The 17127-nt window shown below is 43.7% G+C and overlaps 1 protein-coding gene across 1 annotated transcript in view; it reads left to right on the top strand.

Moving 5' to 3' along the window:
- Cdk6 (cyclin dependent kinase 6) overlaps positions 1–17127 on the top strand; it is a 191356-nt gene that overhangs the window by 48823 nt on the left and 125406 nt on the right. The gene's annotated exons all lie outside the window — the stretch shown is intronic.

Genomic DNA, 17127 nt, shown 5'->3' with positions numbered 1-17127 from the left:
AGTAGACTAGCCACCTTCGCAGCTTACTCAACACCAGCATTCTTTCGTGTGAAAATTGCCAGAATTGGTGTTTTTGAAACTTAATATACAGTTCAGAATGTCAACTAAATAAAATTGTCAAAAAATTGAAAATCATCTAGTCCATCTACTAAGTATCTTCAAAGAATAGGATCGCAGTCCAGTTTAATTGTAGGGTGAATTAAAATAAAAACTTTAGTTTTAATGCACATTAAAATTCTTTAAAACTACTTATTTGTGTATTATCTCCCTAATCTTATAAAGTATGGTATAACAGATGTCACTCAGTTTATCCTGGTGTTCTTGTTCTTTAAGAGATAAATTTTTAGATGTCAATCAAAGGTATATTATGCATTATAATTTTATGCTGATTCTCAGACATATTCATTTGACCCTTTCTGTTTGTTTGTTTTGTTTTTTCCAATTCATCGGGAGGGGGGGTTGTTTGTTTTTTAGTCTAAATGGCAAGTAGTAATCTTGGTATTCAAAGATAATTAAAGATGCTTTCTGCCCTTCATGATCAACAAGCTAGGAAGTATATTTACTACGAACAAATTCTTCCTTTAAGACTGATGGAAAAGCTGCTCAAGATGTTTTGATGGTCTAGCCTGTTATTCTGCTTAACTTCATTTTCTGGTCCATCTCTTAAATCTGTGGCTGTCCCCACAGAGTAAGAAATGTCCTTTGAGTGATGGCTAGTTGGTGTCCCCTGATACTGATGCATTCTAACTGCAACATAATAAATGTCTGTTTGGGGTCGGGCTAGTAGGAGTGCAGTTTTCTCCCATCTAGCTTTCATTAAAGAGTGAGATAAATAGTGGTAGTTTCGTTTATTTGTGCAGTTTGAAGGCCAGGAAAGCCCTCAGCATGCAGGATTTCTGATCACTTATTCTCTTCACTCTGCACCCTCTTCCTCTGGCATTATCTTCCACTCCTGTGATTTCATTTCTTTTCTTTGTGCTCTTGGTCCAGAAACTCCATATTGTGCCTATAGAGCAGGGTCTTAGTCCTTTCTGCTCACTGTCTCCTGACTGCATTGAACAGTTGGCAGGTTTTTATGTGGTCTGACTTCTGACCTAAGCGGCCCTCGTGGAGCTTCTCACAGTCCTCTCTAAGTCTGCCCAGATGTGTGTGATGTGCCCTACAGTTAGTCCTCGCTACGTCTGCCCAGATGTGTGTGATGTGTTCTCACAGTCAGTCCTCTCTAAGTCTGCCCAGATGTGTGTGATGTGCTCTACAGTCCTCTCTAAGTCTGCCCAGATGTGTGTGATGTGCTCTACAGTCCTCTCTAAGTCTGCCCAGATGTGTGTGATGTGCCCTACAGTTAGTCCTCGCTACGTCTGCCCAGATGTGTGTGATGTGTTCTCACAGTCAGTCCTCTCTAAGTCTGCCCAGATGTGTGTGATGTGCTCTACAGTCCTCTCTAAGTCTGCCCAGATGTGTGTGATGTGCTCTACAGTCCTCTCTAAGTCTGCCCAGATGTGTGTGATGTGCTCTACAGTCCTCTCTAAGTCTGCCCAGATGTGTGTGATGTGCTCTACAGTCCTCTCTAAGTCTGCCCAGATGTGTGTGTTGTGCTCTACAGTCCTCTCTAAGTCTGCCCAGATGTGTGTGTTGTGCTCTACAGTCCTCTCTAAGTCTGCCCAGATGTGTGTGATGTGCTCTACAGTCCTCTCTAAGTCTGCCCAGATGTGTATGATGTGTTCTCACAGTCCTCTCTAAGTCTGCCCAGATGTGTGTGATGTGTTCTCACAGTCAGTCCTCTCTAAGTTTGCCCAGATGTGTGTGATGCTCTCTTGGCCCTGTTCACCTGTTAGTTTGCCACCTATAATAAAAATATTCCAGTGCTTATTGGGGTACTAATTGTAATAGGATGGCAGGACTGGATAGAACTAGAATATTTCGTCATGTCTGGACAGGGATAAAATCTTTATCATTTATTCAACATCTTCGTGAGATAACAAATACCTCTCAGAGAACAGTTTTTTGGATAATCGAGTAACGTTTGTTTTGAAAAAACAAAAAATCATGAAGCTTTACGTAGTTGTTCAGGTTGATACTTGGGTCCGTTTGTAGGGGACATGCTTCTATTACTGCATGGTTTTCCCATCAGCCTTGAATAAAGGAAGTCCCTGGCTGTGCCTGGGCTGAAGATCACCTCTGAGAAGCTGTAATAATAATGATAGTGATAATAATAATTGTAGGACCCGGTCAGGACAAGCTCAGTAGAGGCCTGAGTCTCAGTGGTTTACTCTGAGGCAACACCTGGTTCTGACAAAGACCACAAACTGAGTCCACCCAGGTACGGCTCAGGAGCAGACCATCCAAAGGAAATTGCTAATGTTCCAACCATTATAGATGGGATCACCTGCCAGCACACTCACCAGGACACCCCTAGACAAATCTCAGCCAATCAGGGATCCCAGACCTTAGAAATCCCTCACCCCCACCTTTGCTACTATAAAAACCCAACTCTAACTGAGTTGGGGGCCCTCTGATCACTCCAGTACATTGGGTACACACGGAGAAGCTAAGTTTGCAAACTTGTTTAAGAATAAAAGCTCTTTGCTTTTAATACAGGGCCTGGTCTCCTAGTTGGTTTTGGGGGGACTTTGTGATCTAGACATCATCATCATCATCATCATAAAAAAAACTATAAGACACTGCTTTTTCCAACATTTTCAAAGTAAATTTCTAGGTAAAATGTTCTAGATGTGTAAACCTCACCTTGAAGGTGTTGTGTTGGTCTTTAGGTCAACCGATTCTTGTTTGATGATGACATTTGCATAGAAAGCTTGTTGACCACTCTACTGTGAAACCAACAAGTAGCTTGATGTGACTTTGTTGGCATAGCTGGCTTTCCTCTTTCTAATTCAGACTATCGTCTTCGAGTCTGTTTGTGGAGTTGAGTTTCCACCTTTACTTTTCATCTTCATGCATCCATCTGCTGCAGGGGTGAAAGTGGTGTCGGCAAGTTCATTCTCCATATTTCTCAGTCGTCTGGAGTAGAGGGAGCCATATGGCAGAGTACCGAGGAGAGAGTCCTCTATGAGGGAGGGATTCCTTCCCAGAGCAGAACTGGGTGCCTGTCTTCTTGCACTGAACCCCGTCTTGTGTGCTGGCACTCGCCAGCAGATCAGCTTTTCTAGGGTCTGGCCCAGCGTCTTCAACTCACTTAGGTTACCTAATGTTATTCCTTGGACATTCTGCCAGTACAACATATTTAATGAAACAGACGGTATCATTTCATGAGAATAAAGCGGAGAAGAAACACACAGATCAGTAGCTTCTCTAAAACAGGACCAGGTTCTTCGCCCTCAAGACCATATGGCCTCACGGAGTTGCAGGATAAAAATTATGTCCATGTATCCCTATGATAAATGAATTCTATGGAACCGGAGAGAGAGAGAAAAAAGCTCAAGGTTTATGTCTGTGTGGGTAATTTTCTCAGTGAATTGGATTTCCTTTTATCTTCAATTAGATGGTTTTTGGAGCTTCTGTTGGTTTTGCTGTTTTCAATAAGAGATAAAATATACTATTAGGTTTATTTTACAAAACCCAGACTTCAGAGACCAACACACACTCTTGATAACTCCTGCTTTCTGCCTCTGGGAAATAATCTGTTTTCGTGACAAATATCTGCTTGTATTAAGCAGTGCCTGATGTCGGAATGGAATGCCCTAAGCTGATTCATCCTTGTCTGCTTGACATAATGCAAAGTGACTGGTCCCCTGTGCTGCAAGTGAAAGTCTCCCAGCTCTTCCTCTTCTGCTCTTAAAGGAACCAAACCCTGGCCCCTTGCAGCTCCTGGTGGTCTCTGCTTTGCCTGAATTACAGCAGGTGATTTGTCCTATCTTTGCTGAACACAGAACAAATTAACATGAAAATATCGCTTCTCAGAAAACAAGGCAGGCTTGAATACCCTGTCACTGCTGGTCATTAGCCATCTGCCGCCAGCGCTCACACTGTTTATCACAGTGGAAATTCAAGAGCAGATGTTGCATAATAAGGTGATCCCAAAAAAACAAGGCAAAAAATTCAAAGAACAAATTCTCCACAGTGAAAATAAAGATCCTGGACTGAAATTGTATTTCAATTCAACATCATGGCTAGATTAATTTAATAGACTGATTTTTAGCATGGGTGTCTTTACAATGCTATGCCTCCTATTTGTTCAAATTATTTTTATAGTTAAAGTTTTTAACTTAAGTACATGTGTGAAAGATGCTTTATATGTTATTGGATTAAATGCCCTTTAATGAACAAAACGACATATTTTAGTGACACCCATTCTAGGGTAAGGGACTTCATAGGTCAGTCATGGCACTTTTATTTTAAAACAGACCCTGCCTTAATAGCAGCTTCAGGAAGAAAAGCTTGGTTGGAATTAAAGTTGGATAGCGTAAGCCGTGGTAGTAGCTTCCCACTTCTTTTTTCTTGGTACTCAATACTGTATATTCCGTAGTCTTTCTCTTGATTTTCTTCCACTTTCACCCTTCCTCCCTGGACGATCCCACCAGTGCCAGCGTTAACCCTCTTCTCTCTTGGCCTTGTTGGCCCTGGGTCTGCCTAGTCCTGCCCAACCTCGGGCTTTCTTTGGGTCTGGAGTCCCAGACGTTCACTTTAGTCCTCTTGTCTTTCTGTGTACATCAATGTGGTGTTTAATGGAATTGGCTATTGCTGTGCTTTATCTAATTTACTAATACACTCTAGACCTTCATGGTGCTTTATAAAAATTGGATGATTATAGTGTATTAGCTGTTGTGTTTCACAAGCATTTTGTATTCTTAGAACAGGCATCCTGGGGTGGGAATAAACCTGAGTGGTTGAGAGTTTGCCTAGAACGGGGTAACCCGAGGCCCTGCGGATCCCCTTGCTGGTGGGAGAGAGAGGTTGGGTAGAGTTTATTTAGCGGGTTATGGGGGGGGGGGTGCGGAGAAGAGAAGAGGGGTAAAGGGGAAAAGAGAGGCAGAAATTGCCTCTCCAGAAGAGCTGACAGAGAGCACTGGCTGGAGAGGAGGTGGAGATCCACTTGCCTGGGGAGTGGGGGGGGGGGGGATGGGAGGGTGGGAGGGGCTTGTCTCTTAAAGGGACAGGGTACCCAGGCAACAGGCCAGGCCAGCAGATTACAACAGTGACCTGATCAGGACTGTGACCTATGGTTTTGAATATACCACTACTGGCACCTGGCCATTTATTAGATTAGCATTTGTACTGAGTCTGTTCCAAGTTTTCTCTGGCTTTAGGAAGAAACTAGGGTGAGTGAGTTTTAACAAGCACGGTACTTTATACTCCTAAACTCCCAAGCACAGACCTAATGTGTAGAGAGAAGTGAGTTCCTTCGTGTGTCCATCATCCTATTAGGCCATTCCCTTTGTTCCTTCTACTGCTATCGTCTACTCCAAATGAAAACTTTCAGAAACATAAGAAACCTTTTCAAGGTGAGCATTTTCAGGTAATTTAGATTTAGAGGATCCTCACAGAAGCAAATGCTCATGCAAATCCCTGCATCTTTGTAGTAGCTAAAGGTATATGGATGGAAAGAAGATAGAATTATTCAAATACGTAATACTGCAATTTGAAATTACAACAAAATTATTGGTTTCTCCCACAAACAGGAAGTCCATGTTTAAAAAGGTCACTTTCTGAAGGTACAGTTGAGACTCGGTCCTTAAAATAAAGACTGACTCACTAAATAGGGAAATGACACTTACAGCAGATGATCTGGACTGGCTTGAGCAATTGCCTTCTCACCACAGGCATCAAGTTTCTAGGCAACGTGAACCTCTGCTTGTCCCCGTGGAGACTGATGAATCTACACAGTGGGGACATTCCTGTTGACATTTGCTGGTTCTCAAGCTCTTTGGGTTTCCCTGTAATCGTGGGAATGTGTTTCATCATAGCTCTTTTCTTCCTTAGCTACACTTTGATTTCCTGTTGTGTCATGCTGTCCAGAATGTTCAGGTGTATACTCTCCAGCCTGACCCCTCCCGCTTGTCCAAGATACGCAAACTTGATACTGGCAGGCCGGTAGTTGGAGGGGATGGGCAGATAGACCAGTCTTCAAAATGCTTGCTGTGCCAACATGGGATCCTCAGTGTTCACCACCACAGGCCGGAAAAGAAAGAAAGAAAGAAAGAAAGAAAGAAAGAAAGAAAGGAAGAGAAACAGAAACAAACAAGAAAACAAAACAAAAACCCTACGGGCATGGTGGTATGCACTTGGCATTGTGCCATCCCAGTGCTGAGGAGGCAAGAGACCAGGAGGATGCGGGGGGCTTATTGGCTGGTCAGCCTTAACTAACTGGTGAGCAGGTTCTGATGAGAGACCCTGTCTCAAGAAAGAAAAAGTGGGTGGCTGCTCAGGAATGACACCCAAAGTGCTCCTTTGGGTATATCCAAGGTATGTGCACCCCCCCCCACACACACACATTCACGCATATACGCCTGCACCAATACCAGCAGCCCACCGTGCACACACAAACCCGCTGGGTATCCTCTCTTAAAGCTAAGCCTTCCTTAAACCTAAATATCAGACTTGATGCCTTGCTTTCCCTCACAGTCTTCATTGGTAAATATTTTCTTGTTTTTCTTTGAAAGACAGCCCCCAATCTCACTTCTTAACAACACATCAAATAAGATTGCTAATTTAAGTTTCTTTTAGCCATTTTAGATTCCTCTGTTGAGAGTTCTTTGTTTAGGTCTGTACCCCATTTTTTCATTGGATTAATTGTTGTTTTGATGACCAATTTCTTGAGTTCTTTGTATATTTTGGAGATCAGACCTCTCTCCAATATGGGGTTGGTGAAGATCTTTTTATAGGTGAGTTGAGTCCATTTATATTAAGGGATATTAATGACCAATGACTGCTAGCTCTTGTTATTTTAGTTTTTGTTGGTGGTGATGCTATTGTGTGTGTTTTTCCCTTCTTTGGGATTTGCTGATGTGAGATTAATGTCTGTGTTTTTGTTGATGTAACCAACTTCCTTGGGTTGGAGTTTTCCTCTGGTACTTTGTGTAGGGCTGGGTTTGTGACTAGGTATTGGTTAAATCTGGTTAAAATTGGTTCTGTTATGGAATATCTTGTTTTGTCCGTCTATGATGATTGAAAGTTTTGCTGAGTTTAGTAGTCTGGGCTGGCATCTTGGTCTCTTAATGTCTGCATAACGCTTGACCCAGGACCTTATGACTTTTATTGTTTTTATTGAGAAGTCAGGTATAATTCTGAGAGGTTTCGCCTTTATACGTTACTTTGCCTTTTTCCTTTGCAGCTCTTAATATTCTTTCTTTAGTGGCAAAGGGACTTTTTTTCAGTCCATTCTATTTGGTGTTTTGTAACCTTCTTGTATCTTTGTATACGTATCTTTCTTTTGGTTGAGAAAGTCTTCTATGATATTATTGAATATATTTCCTGTGCTTTTGAGCTGGCATTCTTAACCCTCTTCTATCCCTATTATTCTTAGGTTTGGTCTTTTTATGGTGCCCCATATTTCCTGGATATCTTGTGTTAAACATTTGTTAGGTTTAATGTTTTCTTTGGCTGATGAGTCTACTTCCTCTATCATATCTTCAGCGCTTGAGATTCTCTTTTCTATCTCTTGTATTTTGCTTTTTATGCTTGCATTTGTGGTTCCTGATTTTTTTTTTCAAATTTTACATTTCTGTAATTCTCTCAGTCTTTGTTTTCTTTTTTTTTTTTTTTTTTTTTTTGTTTGTTTTTTTTTTTTTTATTTTTTTTAATTTATTTATTTATTAAGGATTTCTGCCTCGTCCCCACAACCGCTTCCCATTTCCCTCCCCCTCCCCCGATCAATTCCCCCTCCCTCATCTGCTCGAAGAGCAATCAGGGTTCCCTGACCTGTGGGAAGCCCAAGGACTGCCCACCTCTATCCAGGTCTCGTAAGGTGAGCATCCAAAGTGCCTAGGCTCCCACAAAGCCAGTACGTGCAGTAGGATCAAAAACCCACTGCAATTGTTCTTGAATTCTCAGTATTCCTCATTGTCCGCTATGTTCAGCTAGTCCGGATTTATCCCATGTTTTTTCAGACCTAGGCCAGCTGGCCTTGGTGAGATCCCAATAGAACATCCCCATTGTCTTAGTGTGTGGGTGCACCCCTCGTGGTCCTGAGTTCCTTGCTCGTGCTCCGTCTCCTTCTGCTCCTGATTTGGACCTTGAGATTTCTGTCCGGTGCTCCCGTGTGGGTCTCTGTCTCTGTCTCCTTTCATCGCCTGATGAAGGTTAATATTCCTGAGGATGCCTATGTGTTTGTCTTTGGATTCACCTTCTTATTTAGCTTCTCTAGGAACATGAATTATAAGCTCAATGTCCTTTATTTATGGCTAGAAACCAAATATGAGTGAGTACATCCCATGTTCCTCTTTTTGGGTCTGGCTTACCTCACTCAGGATAGTGTTTTCTATTTCCATCCATTTGTATGCAAAATTCAAGAAGTCCTTGTTTTTTACTGCTGAGTAATACTCTAATATGTATATATTCCATACTTTCTTCATCCATTCTTCCGTTGAAGGGCATCTAGGTTGTTTCCAGGTTCTGGCTATTACAAACAATGCTGCCATGAACATAGTTGAGCATATACTTTTGTTGTATGATAGGGCCTCTCTTGGGTATATTCCCAAGAGTGGTATTGCTGGATCCAGGGGTAGGTTGATCCCGAATTTCCTGAGAAACCGAAACACTGCTTTCCAGAGTGGTTGCACAAGTTTGCATTCCCACCAGCAATGGGTGAGTGTACCCCTTTCTCCACAACCTCTCCAGCAAAGGCTATCATTGGTGTTTTTTATTTTCGCCATTCTGACAGGTGTAAGGTGGTATCTTAAAGTTGTCTTGATTTGCATTTCCCTGATTGCTAAGGAAGTTGAGCATGACCTTAAGTGTCTTTTGGCCATTTGAAGTTCTTCTGTTGAGAATTCTCTGTTCAGATCAGTGCCCCACTTTATAAGTGGGTTGATTAGCCTTTTACGGTCTAGTTTCTTGAGTTCTTTATATATTTTGGAGATCAAACCTTTGTCAGTAGCAGGGTTGGTGAAGATCTTCTCCCAGTCAGTGGGTTGTCTTTTTGTCTTAGTGACAGTGTCTTTTGCTTTACAGAAGCTTCTCAGCCTCAGGGAGTCCCATTTATTCAATGATGCCCTTAGTGTCTGTGCTGCTGGGGTTATACATAGGAAGTGGTCTCCTGTGCCCATGTGCTGTAGAGTACTTCCCACTTTCTCTTCTATCAGGTTCAGTGTGTTCGGACTGATATTGAGGTCTTTAATCCATTTGGATTTGAGTTTTGTGCATGGTGATAGATATGGATCTATTTTCATTCTTCTACAGATTGACATCCAGTTTTGCCAGCACCATTTGTTGAAGATGCTCTCTTTTTTCCATTGTATACTTTTAGCTCCTTTATCGAAGATCAGGTGTTCATAGGTTTGTGGGTTAATGTCAGGGTCTTCTATTCGATTCCATTGGTCGACTTCTCTGTTTTTATGCCAATACCAAGCTGTTTTCAATACTGTAGCTCTGTAATAGAGTTTGAAGTCAGGGATGGTAATGCCTCCAGACAATCCTTTATTGTATAAGATTGTTTTGGCTATCCTGGGTTTTTTGTTTTTCCATATAAAGTTGATTATTGTCTTCTCCAGATCTGTGAAGAATTTTGATGGGATTTTGATGGGGATTGCATTGAATCTATAGATTGCTTTTGGTAGAATTGCCATTTTTACTATGTTGATCCTCCCAATCCAAGAGCAAGGGAGGTCTTTCCATTTTCTGGTGTCTTCTTCAATTTCTTTCTTCAAAGACTTATAGTTCTTGTCAAGTAGATCTTTCACTTCCTTGGTCAGGGTTACCCCAAGGTATTTTATGCTATTTGTGGCTATCGTGAAAGGTGATGCTTCTCTGATTTCCCTCTCTGCTTCCTTATCCTTAGTGTATAGGAAGGCAACTGATTTTTTGGAGTTGATCTTGTATCCTGCCACATTACTAAAGCTGTTTATCAGCTGTAGGAGTTCTTTGGTAGAATTTTTGGGGTCGCTTATGTACACTATCATATCATCTGCAAATAACGAAAGCTTAACTTCTTCCTTTCCAATACGAATCCCCTTGATCTCCTTATGTTGTCTTATTGCTATTGCTAGAATTTCAAGCACTATATTGAAGAGGTATGGAGAGAGTGGACATCCTTGTCGTGTTCCTGATTTAAGTGGGATGGCTTTGAGTTTTTCTCCGTTTAATTTAATGTTAGCTGTTGGCTTGCTGTAAATAGCTTTTATTATATTTAGGTAGGACCCTTGTATCCCTATTCTCTCCAAGACCTTTATCATAAAGGGGTGTTGAATTTTGTCGAATGCTTTTTCAGCATCTAGTGAAATGATCATATGGTTTTTTTCTTTCAGTTTATTTATATGGTGGATTACATTGATAGATTTGCGTATGTTGAACCAGCCCTGCATCTCTGGGATGAAGCCTACTTGATCATAATGGATAATTTTTCTTATGTGTTCTTGGATTCGGTTTGCCAGTATTTTATTGAAAATTTTTGCGTCGATGTTCATGAGTGAGATCGGTCTGTAATTCTCTTTCTTGGTTGGGTCTTTTTGTGGTTTTGGTATCAGGGTAACTGTAGCTTCATAAAAGGAATTTGGCAATGACTCTTCTGATTCTATATTGTGAAATACATTAAGGAGTATAGGTATTAGTTCTTCTTGGAAGTTCTGGTAGAATTCTGCATTGAAACCATCTGGTCCTGGGCTTTTTTTCGAAGGGAGATTTTTGATAACCATTTCTAATTCTTCGCGAGAAACCGGTCTATTTAGATCATTCACCTGGTCTTGGTTTAGCTTTGGTATGTGGTACTTATTTAAAAAAATGTCCATTTCTTTTGTATTTTCCAGTTTTGTGGCATACAGGCTTTTGTAGTAAGATCTAATGATTCTCTGAATTTCCTCTGTGTCTGTGGTTATGTCCCCCTTTTCATTTCTGATCTTATTTATTTGCGTGTTCTCTCTCTGTCGTTTAATTAGTTTGGATAGGGGTTTGTCGATCTTGTTGATTTTCTCCAAGAACCAGCTTTTTGTTTCATTGATTCTTTGGACTGTTTTCTGTGTTTCTATTTTGTTGATTTCAGCCCTCAGTTTTATTATTTCCAGTCTTCTACTTCTCCTGGGCGCGTCTGCTTCTTTTTTTTCTAGAGCTTTCAGGTGTGTTGTTAAGTCCCCAATGTATGCATTCTCCGTTTTCTTTAAGTGGGCACTTAGTGCTATGAACTTTCCTCTTAGCACTGCTTTCATTGTGTCCCATAGGTTTGAGTATGTTGTCCCTTTATTTTCATTAAATTCAAGGAAGACTTTAATTTCTTTCTTGATTTCTTCCTTGACCCAGGTGTGGTTCAGTAGTTGACTGTTCAGTTTCCATGAGTTTGTCGGTTTTTTGGGGGCAGCGTGGTTGTTGCCTTCTAATTTTAATCCGTGATGATCTGATAAGACACAGGTGGACACTGATATTTTTTTGTATCTGTGGAGGTTTCCTTTGTTTCCGAGTATGTGGTCAATTTTTGAGAAGGTTCCATGAGCTGCAGAGAAGAAGGTATATTCTTTCCTATTTGGGTGGAATGTTCTATAGATGTCTGTTAAGTCCATTTGCTTCATTACCTCCAATAATTCTCTTAATTCTCTATTAGGTTTCTGTCTGATTGACCTGTCCCTTGGAGAGAGAGGTGTGTTGAAGTCTCCTACTACTAGTGTGTGTGGTTTGATGTCTGCCTTGAGTTCTAGTAATATTTCTTTTACATAAGTAGGTGCTTTTATATTGGGGGCGTATATATTCAGGATTGAGACCTCCTCCTGATGAATTGTTCCTGTTATGAGTATAAAGTGACCGTCTCGGTCTCTTCTGATTGATTTTAGTTTGAAGTCAGTTTTGTTAGAAATTAGTATGGCCACACCTGCTTTTTTCTTAGGACCATTTGCTTGAAACACCTTTTCCCAACCCTTTACTCTGAGTAGGTGCCTGTCTTTGTGGTTGAGATGTGTTTCTTGCAAACAGCAGAATGTTGGATCCTGTTTTCGTATCCAATCTTTTAGCCTGTGCCTTTTTATAGGTGAATTGAGCCCATTAATATTAAGTGATATTAATGACCAGTGGTTGTTTACTCCGGTTATTCTTATTGCTTTTGGTAGTAGAGATTGTCTCCCTTCTTTGAGATGTGCTCGTGAAGGGTCATTAGATGCCTGGGTTATTGTAGGCAGTGTTGGCAGTGTTGGATTCCTTGGGTTGCGATTTTCCTTCTATTACTTTCTGTAGGGCTGGATTTGTGGCTACGTATTGTTTAAATTTGTTCTTATCCTGGAATGTTTTGTTTTCTCCATTGATAATGAATGATAGCTTGGCTGGGTATAGTAGTTTGGGTTTGCATCCATGGTCTCTTAGCTTCTGCAGAACCTCTATCCAGGACCTTCTGGCTTTCATAGTTTCCATCGAGAAGTCAGGTGTAAGTCTGATCGGTTTACCTTTATAAGTTACTTGCCCTTTTTCTTTTGCAGCTCTTAATATTCTTTCTTTAACCTGTATATTTTGTGTTTTGATTATTATATGGCGAGGAGATGTTTTTCTTTGATCCAGTCTGTTTGGTGTTCTGTATGCTTCTTGAATATTTAAGTGAATATCTTTCTTTAAGTTGGGAAAGTTTTCTTCCATAATTTTGTTGAAAATATTTTCTGGGCCTTTGAGCTGTGCCTCTTCTCCTTCTTCTATTCCTATTATTCTTAGGTTTGGTTTTTTTATTGTGTCCCATAGTTCCTGAATGTTTTGTGTTGAGAATTTGTTGGCTTTGCTGTTTTCTTTGATCTGTTCGTTTATTTTCTCTATGGTGTCCTCAGCATCTGAGAGTCTTTCTTCTAGCTCTTGTATTCTATTGATTATGCTTGTTTCTGTAGACTCTGCTCGTTGGCCTAGATTTTCCATATCCAGCTGGTCCTCAGTTTGTATTTTCTTCTTTGCCTTCATTTCAGTTTTCAATTCTTGAACTGTTTCCATTACCTGTTTGATGGTTTTTTCTTGGTTTCCCAGGGTATCATGTACGTATTTACTCATTTCTTCAAACTTTTTGTTATACTTCTCATCCATTTCTATAAGGGCATTTTTTACATGTTGTTTAAGGGACTCTATTATCTTCATAAAGTCGATTTTTTCCATTTCTTCTGTGTTAGGTTGTTCAAATACTTCTGTTGTAAGATCATTGGGTTCTGATGTTTTCATGTTGTTTTTCGGATTATTGGGAGGATTCTTGCCTTGACGCCTGCCCATCTCCTCCTATTAATCCTATCCAATGGGTCCTTTAAAAACCGGATCAGGTTTCCCTGCTGGCCAAGGGCTCCGCTTACAAAATGCCCTCACTCTCTTTCGTGGTTCCTGCTGCAGGCCAAGAACCCTCTCACCCCTCTGAAGGATCTTCAGGACAGGACCAGGCTCCCCTTGTGCCAGTGACCTGGCCAACCAAAGGCCTACCTCTTTGATTCGATTGTAGTAGGGCGATCTGCTCTCCTTATTGCACGCCTGTTCCCGCCGCTTGGGTCTGTCTCTGCGCCGGTCCCCGAAAGCCTCTTCCTGTATGCGGTGTTGCTCCGCCGCGTCTGGCCGCCGCCGCTCCGCCGCGTCTGGCCGCCGCCGCTCCGCCGCGTCTGGCCGCCGCCGCTCCGCCGCGTCTGGCCGCCGCCGCTCCGCCTCTGTGCGTCTGGCCGCCGCCGCTCCGCCTCTGTGCGTCTGGCCGCCGCCGCTCCGCCTCTGTGCGTCTGGCCGCCGCCGCTCCGCCTCTGTGCGTCTGGCCGCCGCCGCTCCGCCTCTGTGCGTCTGGCCGCCGCCGCTCCGCCTCTGTGCGTCTGGCCGCCGCCGCTCCGCCTCTGTGCGTCTGGCCGCCGCCGCTCCGCCTCTGTGCGTCTGGCCGCCGCCGCTCCGCCTCTGTGCGTCTGGCCGCCGCCGCTCCGCCTCTGTGCGTCTGGCCGCCGCCGCTCCGCCTCTGTGCGTCTGGCCGCCGCCGCTCCGCCTCTGTGCGTCTGGCCGCCGCCGCTCCGCCTCTGTGCGTCTGGCCGCCGCCGCTCCGCCTCTGTGCGTCTGGCCGCCGCCGCTCCGCCTCTGTGCGTCTGGCCGCCGCCGCTCCGCCTCTGTGCGTCTGGCCGCCGCCGCTCCGCCTCTGTGCGTCTGGCCGCCGCCGCTCCGCCTCTGTGCGTCTGGCCGCCGCCGCTCCGCCTCTGTGCGTCTGGCCGCCGCCGCTCCGCCTCTGTGCGTCTGGCCGCCGCCGCTCCGCCTCTGTGCGTCTGGCCGCCGCCGCTCCGCCTCTGTGCGTCTGGCCGCCGCCGCTCCGCCTCTGTGCGTCTGGCCGCCGCCGCTCCGCCTCTGTGCGTCTGGCCGCCGCCGCTCCGCCTCTGTGCGTCTGGCCGCCGCCGCTCCGCCTCTGTGCGTCTGGCCGCCGCCGCTCCGCCTCTGTGCGTCTGGCCGCCGCCGCTCCGCCTCTGTGCGTCTGGCCGCCGCCGCTCCGCCTCTGTGCGTCTGGCCGCCGCCGCTCCGCCTCTGTGCGTCTGGCCGCCGCCGCTCCGCCTCTGTGCGTCTGGCCGCCGCCGCTCCGCCTCTGTGCGTCTGGCCGCCGCCGCTCCGCCTCTGTGCGTCTGGCCGCCGCCGCTCCGCCTCTGTGCGTCTGGCCGCCGCCGCTCCGCCTCTGTGCGTCTGGCCGCCGCCGCTCCGCCTCTGTGCGTCTGGCCGCCGCCGCTCCGCCTCTGTGCGTCTGGCCGCCGCCGCTCCGCCTCTGTGCGTCTGGCGTCTTTGTTTTCTTTATTGTCTCTATTTTGGTTTTCAAGTCTTGAATAGTTCTTTTCGTCTGTTTGATTTCTTTTGGTTTTCTGTAAGGGATTTGTTCATTTCTTCCAATGTTTTGTTTGTCTTTTTCTCCATTTCTTTGTGGGAATTTTTCACTTCCTCTTTAAGGGCCTCAATCATTCTCCTAAAGTTATTTTTAAGGTCATTTTCTTCTGCTTTATTTATATTGGGGTGTTCAAGTCTTGCTGTTTGTAGGGCCACTAGTTTCTATTAGTGTTGCTTTGCTCTTTGTGGTGTTGAGTGTGTTCTTAGATTGGTGTAGTTGGGGTTGTCTGTGTCTCTGGTGATCAATCTTCCAGGTGCCATTAGATCCAAGACTCAGATGATTGCTCCTCGTGGTGCAGTTTAGGGCCATGGTTCCAGTCATCCTAGAGGTCACTTGGTGTTCCTTGAGGTTGCTCAGCACTCCCTGGGGTCACTCTGCAATACCAGGGGTCTTTTTGACCTGCTTCCATGGAGGTTGCTTGCTTGGGGCTGCTTCCTCTGAGGTTGCCTGTGCCTTGGGCCTGCTTAGGAGGAGGTTGCTTGGTCAGGGTTGCTATCTCAGAGGTCACCGATTCATGCCTAGTCCAGCGGAGGTCTCTGGCTTTGTCATGCTGGCTTGGTCCTGCTCCCTCAGTGGTTTCTCCCTTGTACTTGCTTCTGTGGAGATCACTGTTTCAGGCCCACTCTGGTGGATGTAACCTGCTTAGGCCTGTTTCTGTAGATGTGCCTGGCTTGGGCCAGGTCCTGCAGAGGTCTCTGCCTCAGGCCTGCTCTCTCAGAGATTGCTCCATTGTTACAGGTTTTAATGGTGACATCATCATGTATAGTATATATAGTAAGTACATGTTAGTTGTTTCCTTTTTGACTCAAGAAGTCAAACAGATGTGACCCTGTAAACTTTTTGATTTTGTATTTACCACCATTCATGTCTGTCCCCAATGATACTCGCTAATTTGTCTTTGTTTTGAACAAAAAGAATTTTCTTTTCTTCAAATCATTCTCCTGGAGTGTAGTCACTAGAAAGCTAAAAAGGAACATAGCAGAAATGGGGGATGGCCAGGCTGAAGAGGTTTTGCTGTGAACTGAATTTGGGAATGGCAACTTAAAGATCAAGTCTGTACCTTGTACTATATCTTGATCTGAAACAATTGTCCTGCATTTAAGGTGCTCTGTGAATTTGCTTAGTGGGGAACAAACACTCAAAGCAAGAATCTTGCTGACCTTTTCATCTGACTGATATACCACATATTAATATTAAAATCTTGAATTGGAAAATTCACCATCACCCACAGTTGAGACAGAGTGTTTGTGGAAATGAAGATGTTAGAAAGGACATAGGTGTGGGCCCTGTGTCCTTTTTGCCTTTTCCTTTTACCAAAACATATTCCTGGCCAGGGGGTGAAGAACAAAGAAGAAAGAAGTTGGTAATTGCAGAAGAAAAATGAGTTGATTGGATCCCGTTAAAAATAGATTTGTGACTAGCAGTCACCTTTCTCCCAGGCTGCTCTGTAAAAGGCAGTCCACGGAATGGGGCCATAAGTGCATGAAACATTAATATTAATAACTCATTCTCCCCATTAAAATTATTACACGGAGCACAGCCCTTTCTAAATCTTCTAAATCCCCAACCCCTTTCAAGTGTATTCCAACCAGATATTAAAGACAGGCTGAGTTATGTCTGTATTGCAAAGCTATATGAATCCAAATAAACAACACACAAGGACATAAATAGTGATTTTTGTCTTGGATTGTAATCTGTTCTGAATGCCACTACTATACCAACTGTCTCTAATGGGCATCGCTCATCCGTTTTGTAAGTAAGATCTTAATGAAAATATTTAGGAATGTGAAAGGAAGTAACCTACAAATTATGTCAGCATGAATTGAGAAATGGTTGCATTTTGGTGTCCTCTGGGGTAACACTACAAGAGAAAGGACTTCTTTCCTGCTCTGTCTTGTCAATCACTTTCACCGCCAGGGTTTCACAGAACTAAATATGTAATTTATCGCTGTGTCCCTTAATTAACATATGGTTTGTGTTACTGATTTCTCGGGTTTCAAAGGGAATAAATTGAGCTTTCCTCCACATTTAGGATATATAGTTTTGATTTTATTGTGTGTGTGTGATTTTTTTTTTAAAGGAACTCCAGACAAAGACACACATTATTTGTAAGTTAGAGAACAGCTGCCAGAAAACAGAAAATTAGAAAGGAGTCCTGAGTGGAATAATAGAGATACTGTTCAGAGGTAGCC

The sequence above is a fragment of the Microtus oregoni genome, unplaced genomic scaffold, assembly GCF_018167655.1.
Source record: "Microtus oregoni isolate MIOR12 unplaced genomic scaffold, Mior012 000026F_ref0000081, whole genome shotgun sequence".
Taxonomy (NCBI): Eukaryota; Metazoa; Chordata; class Mammalia; order Rodentia; family Cricetidae; genus Microtus; species Microtus oregoni.
The sequence above is the reverse complement of the archived record's forward strand: the minus strand, read 5'-3'. Positions and strand labels throughout refer to the sequence as shown.